Source organism: Lepeophtheirus salmonis, chromosome 8, assembly GCF_016086655.4.
Source record: "Lepeophtheirus salmonis chromosome 8, UVic_Lsal_1.4, whole genome shotgun sequence".
Classification (NCBI taxonomy): Eukaryota; Metazoa; Arthropoda; class Copepoda; order Siphonostomatoida; family Caligidae; genus Lepeophtheirus; species Lepeophtheirus salmonis.
The window spans coordinates 11,474,696-11,481,683 of record NC_052138.2 but is presented as its reverse complement, the minus strand read 5'-3'; positions in this window follow the sequence as shown (position 1 = coordinate 11,481,683).

Sequence of the window (6,988 nt, the reverse complement as noted above, 5' to 3'; positions counted from 1 at the left end):
AGCCTCATTATTAACCTTTTCAATTGATGTATGTTGAGTCTTCACAAATATGTTGCTTTTACATAACAGGCTCCATAGTGAAGCCAATCCCTCAATCCAACCACCTTCAGATTCAACAACGGCATAACGGAAGCCTGAAAGGATTCAACAGTGTTTTGTGCAGGTACATTGCACCGGAACATTGGAGTCCAAGAAGTTCAGATGCGGTGAACTAGGATGCCACATTTGCTTTACCCAAAACAAGTCTAGAGTGCGTTTTTGCTCTCAAGACGATCATGAGTCTTAATTCCCGGTGTTCCCGTCCTGTTAGACTCCTTGAAAGCATGGACAACATCGTACATAGTTGATCTGGCAGCTTTGTAAACTCAATAACCTACAACGTCGATAATATTCAGAGGAAATCTCAAGGATTTTAAATTTCTATCTTCTACAATTTGGTCAGGTGGATCTGATGAGCTCACTGTCATAAATATAGATCCAAGGGTTGCCAAATTATCGAGGTCTAAAATTCCAACACTGTAGTCTATATTCTATCAAACCTTCTTATGGACACTATATTTTGTTTGTGTTGTTCGTCCCTAATGCAAATACAGGTCGTTATACTTCCTCTGAACAGTTATAGAAAAGTTATGCTTAAAAAAGCTAATATTGGAGCTCAACAAAGTATCATATACTAAATGGAAGCTTTCTCCTATAGGCAATATTCTATTGTATATCAATCCATCCTAGAAATTAAACCATATTTAACCGTTCAGAAAAGCTAATCAAATAAAGATGCTTATATGAACATGTATGATGTAAAAGTCAATAGGTTTGACTAGGATTTCTCATTTTTTATTTATGTTTAAGATTGCTTTTGTGTTGACGTATCTTCCATAGAATAAAAAAGGTCAATAATAATACTACATTGTACGTGGTACTTATTTGATAATTCTTAGCTTTGTATCCCGCATCTGTTGAACATAAATGGTAATAAACCTACTGACACGTGACTTACCTCCTATTTTTGAAACAAAAATATGTACAAATCAATTCTATGGCTTACATTGATAAAATAACAATAATGTATTTTTTATCTCGGCAATCAAACATGACCTTCGATAAGGGTTTAATAAGTTATATGTATATTATATATACTCGGGCTATATATTCGTCATCAAGGACAACACAGTATGAGGCCATCGTTTATTTTATATGTAGGGAAGACCAGGAACATAATTTTTTTTTCGGCTAAATTGCTCGGAGTTGGTCTGATTTAGATAGGACAAAACTTATTACAACATACCTTCACATGTCTGCAATTTTAAGGTATAATGACAGATTATATTTAGAAATATTTTTTATAAAAACAGTATTAAAATGCTTCAACTGATTTGACGGGTCACATTAATCCCTGGCCAAAAAGGAACGGATTTAGCTAGTGTTGTGTCAGTCCTTATTTGGGTTCAAATACTTCAGTCCTGTCTAGTTCAGTCTCAGTGCGGTCTAGTTCAGTCGCCGTCCGGTCCAGTCCTGCATATAGGCTCCTCCGTCTAAAATGCAACACTTATTGAAAATGACAAAAAATGTTATACTTTGGTGTAGAAATAGTACTGAGCCCTACCTCTAAGTAATCATTAAAATACTCATTATTCATCAGGATGATGTTATTCATAGAAAGTTTTATTTTATAATATTTTTTAGTATAACAATGAACATTAATTATGAATCTGGCAACCATCAGCCTCAATGACAGCCTCCCACATCCTCTGGAACCCCTTGCACACATTGGCAACGTAGTCTTTTACATGATCCTCCACTTCTTGTTAACAGAGGTCTTCAGGGCATCAATATTCGGATGGCGGACATTGCAGGCCTTGTTCTCAATTTGCCACCAAGTGAAATAATCTAGTGGATTTAGATCTAGGGTATGAGGGCCTAAAGGTTCTTGGACCAAACGGTCATTTTGCTTCCCATGCACTCTTGTACAATATTAGCAGTATGGGCCGGAGCCCCGTCCTGCTGAAATATGTACGTGGTCTTTCCTTTTGACGTGCCTAACCATAGCATAGTCCAAGGGAGTCTCGGCTGTGAGGAGGACAAGATTCATGCTTTTCAAGCTTGTTTAGGAGGACTTTTTAGCTGTTCAACCGCTTTACTCGATCCAGAGTCTTCAAAATACTAACAAAGAGTTCTCTTGTAGGCATTAAGGTTTAAAGGTTTTGCCTTGCTTCACCAAGCGGCGCATGGTGGTCTGGCTGGTATAAAATCCACGAGTAAGGCCTTCGAAAGTCACCTTGACTATTCTGCCTTTAACTACCTCTACCAATACTTTTGGTCTCTTTGGCCTTAATTTAGACCTTGTGGAAGCTTTGGTTGTGCCTCTCACGGTCACTTTGTACACAGTAGAGCGGTTATAGTCTAGCACTGTAATTATATCTGATGGGGATTTTCCAGTATTGCAGCTCAGCGTTGCTCCGTCTTTTTGGTTATGACGCTCTTATTTTTCAATTTACTATCCTTATTTTTCTTTATAATTTTTAAGACAATTGTTTACTATGATTTATTATGGTTAAACACCGAAATATAACAAACAGGGCCAAGGTACGCATTTTACACGGAGGGGCTTATATCAGTCCTAAAAACTTATAAAGTTCGGTCATTGATGACGTCACTGAACTTTATTTTTTCTATTTAAAGCAAGTTCTTTTACTGACTGTCCGAAGGACCAACAGTCTTGAGCACAGGCCCCCAAGGGAAAAATAGATAAAATAATATTTTTTGAGGAACAAAACACTAGACCTTTTAATCATAAAACGTCCATTACATTAATAGGTTGTCAGAATTTGTCTATTTTTAAGGAAAAATGTTGTGTGTGTTTTTTTTTTTAAATCAGTCAAAATCGAAGATTTTTAAACACTTTGTCAGAAACTGATTTTTTTTTTTAAATTCAAATTAATTTACTGATGTTTTATATATCTGAAAAGAATGCAGAGGCCGTTAACATGTTCCTTAGAACTGCCTACAGCATCAAGCAGTTCATTACAGCATTTTGATTTTTCATAAAATAATTAAGATAAATAAATAACTCTAGGAAAATTGCAGCACTTATTACAACAAACCCCCTTTTTTTTTACAGAGCATTACAATGTTATCTCAAATGTATTGTCAATGAGTAAATGATGTGCCTTAATAATCTGATATGAACTAACAACAAAATGATTTTAATGATCTAAAACAATTATTTTTACTCTTCAAAATTAGTTCTTATCTAATATCTTAAAGAAAGGGAAATTATAATTACGAATATTTTACGCCACAGTTTATTGTCAAACTCTCCTTTAAATTTTTGTGGCTATTGCCTCCTTGATGCTCGAGACGAAAATGTTTTTTGCAATCGTCCCTGGTCTCCCCTACATTTACTGACAACTCATTGATATTCCTACAATGGAAATGCAATATGAATATTTCTTCTGTCTTATAAAAAACTGACAATGCATAAAAGGTAGAATGAAAATGACTAAAGTGCAGAATCAAAGCAAATGCGTTCAAGTACATCAGAATGTTGACTAAGGATTTATCTTTTTTAATTATGATTTTCTTCATAGATTACACACGTATCAATTACATGGACATATTAGTCATCAATGTAATTAATACATAGGTGGATCCTACATTAGAGAAGTAAAGTCATGCCACCCACTACTCCATCAGTCAGTGGTGTAGCCAGCTTTACATATATATATGTTTATTAGAGATGGACTCTTACCCGGAATATCAATTTAAATAACATTCATCCTGAAAAGTCCCGGGCGTAACAAAGAAAATACGTATTTTTCGTTCATAACTGCTTGGAGTGCGCGAATGGATATATATGAAGTAAAATAATAAATCGGAATTTTTTCCTTATCTTGTCGTTTTTTTTTCTTAAATTGTTTTTATGTTGACGCTTTTCATATGAACAACCTTCAATTACTGAATAAGCCAACGCAGTATTTCATAGTTTTTATGACGTCATTATTTGTCTTAAAGCTCACCCTGAAATACTTACGATACATCACTTAATTATTAATTGCTTGCTTCTCACGATCTCACTCATGAACAAGGTCCCCGAAACCCATTCTAAAAGTGGGGCAGTTATATAAAAATGATATTGATGCCAATATGATCACACAACTTTTTATCTAATTGTTTTGCAAAAAGTCAGAAGCGAATGGCAACGCTAAATTACTCGTGTCTACTTGGTTAAAGAAAGCAAAAAAATAAAAATAATAATACCCGTGAAACCCATCCTAAATATAAATATATATGTAGATATGATATTAATGTTGAGATTTTGGACTGGAAATTCCAGACCAATCTGAAGTCTTTATAATTTTTGTTGTACTGAACTCATTCGGTCCCTTATAGAAGTTCGGTATGAACAGATCTCAAATAAAAATTTCCTTCCTGATAGGTGCCCCAAAAAGTGGGTATTGATTAGTCTTATTTAATATTTGGTATTAACTGATTTATTAGAAGAATAGTTGATTATGTCATAAGTATTTCCAAATAGTGAACATTGGCCCATGACGACATATACTGTTTAATGGGTTAATATGTCTACAAATCGTAAATTAGAGATGGAAAGAATATCGGTACACAGAGAGCCGGAAAAAAAGTAAACATATTCAGACCGAAAAAATCGATCCACAATTTGAAAACGATTACTTTTTACTCAACGGTTCGGACTGAAATATAAGTCCAAATTGGTCTGCAAAATTACTCAGAGTCTCACCACTGATGTACATATATAATCATCTTTCGGGGTTAACTGTTTGTCCGACTATTAACAATTATTTCCCCAAACCATCAGCAAATCCTATTTACTTTGATTGTCAGCTATTGATTTGTATACAATAAATCATATTTGTGTTCAACTTATTAGATATTTTATTCCAATTGACACGAGTTCAAAATATACAGATATTAGGTAAGCAGTCGCCTGAGCAAAAAGTTACTCCCTTTGAATAAATACATTATATCTTGTACGTATGTAACAAATCTGGAATACTGGAATCCAGGTGCCTGTCAATTTCTCATTTAATATCTTGGTTAAAATGAGAGCTGTTCAAAAACCACCCTTAGACCAAAGGCTAAATGACTGCAATTCTGAGTTCATTGAGGTTCGAGTTTCAATAAAGTCCAAGGTCATGGGCGTAATGACGTAAATTTGGACTTGAGTGATGCAGCTCTGATATTATGAGTATTACTCTCTATTGGTGGCATAATTTGGGTGTTAGATCCGACTGCAGGCTTACAACTTATCCTTAAAAAAAAAAAACTCAATCGAGATTTTATCAACTTTCACATCTCAAACAATGATTTTTTTTGTTTTGAAATAAATTGTACCCTTATTTAATTATTAAGCTTCAATAAGAGGATGTTATATCAACCCTTTGGTATAATGACACTTTCAATCATAAACTTTTGTGGATAATTTGACATTTGGGCTTAATTCACACTATCGACTTAAGCAAGGGTTGTGCCCGCCTTATAAATATGTCTGAATTCTTTAAAATAAATACTGAACTATCTAATAGAAATATTAAATACCTAGGATTTTGTACGACAAAATATTTTTTATAATTAATAATTCAAACAAGCATCTACTATACATGCTACATATATATTTTCAATCAAAAATTCCCATGAAAGAATGACCCAAAGGTTTAGTTTCTCTTTTTATATACATACAACAACTCAAAGGTGATATTTGTATGTAAAATTAGTGTTGTGTCGATTCTTATTTAGGACTCTTTAGTTCGGTCTCGGTCCGGTCTAGTTTAGTCCAAAAACTGATAAAGTGGAGTCCTTGAAGTCTCCACTCAACTTTAGTTCTTTTTTTTTTGATTAGTTCAAGTACTGACAGTCCAACGTACCAACAGTCTTAAGGGCCGGTCCAAAGATTAGACGGAGCCAAATTCACTGTGCCATCTTGCAGCTATTAATGCTTTGTTTGTTAGTTGAACGGCGTTACATCAATAAACAAAACTTACACTATTTATTACTGTCAGCTATCTGTTTTTTCGGTTCCCCCTTATCAGTGTTTTAAAAGTTGATTGGAACTAGCTCTTGGATATTAACTTTAAGGGCTATCTATCGTCCGCACGAATTATCTGCCGGTGCAGGGCACTAGTATTGCAGTATAACTCAGTAGGATTCTAACAGAAAATTGTGTAAAATCCAAAATCCCAAAAGGAAATGACGCTACAGAGTGATTTGAATTTTTCAATAAAAAATCGATTTCCTCTTAGTGTTTAAAATGTAAGATTATTTCATGTATTGAGTGGATAGAAATTGCCCCAGTTAGTGGCGTCTGCTGGGGTTAGGTTGGAGGGGTTGTAGCCCCACCCCCCAAAAAAAATAATAATTAAGGATTTGTTGCTTATTGCAAGAAAATCTAATTTAAATTTTTCAATTTTTTTTCAAGCAATTTCATTTTCCGTGAAAAGCTATACATTTTTGAAATTTTTCTCCAAAAAATTTAATATTTGAATTATAATTTTCAAATTTTTTGAGAATAGCTAGGGATTTTTATAAAAAAATTTCAAAGATTTAATTTATTATAAACAGCTGTGGATTTATAATTTTCTTTCCAAAAAATGTAATATTTCAAATTTTCTTAGAAAAAATTAATATTTCAAATTTAACTTTTTAAATTTTTTTTCCAAAATATAAATTTTTTTGTAAAAAGCTGTGGATTTCTGTAATTAACTCCAAAAAAATTTCGTTTTAATAATAATGGCTATGTATTTTTGAATTTTTCAGAAAAATTTAATTTTCAGATTTTCTTACAAAAAGATAATGCAAGAATCAACCTCCGACTCCCCCAAAAAAAAAAAAAAAATAATAATAAAAATATATATATATATATATTCCTTCTGAAGCCCTTACTAGTGCCTGTTCTTGTACATCAAACAGTACCCATTGAATCTAAATTCCATATTAGGAAGATAAATAGACCACC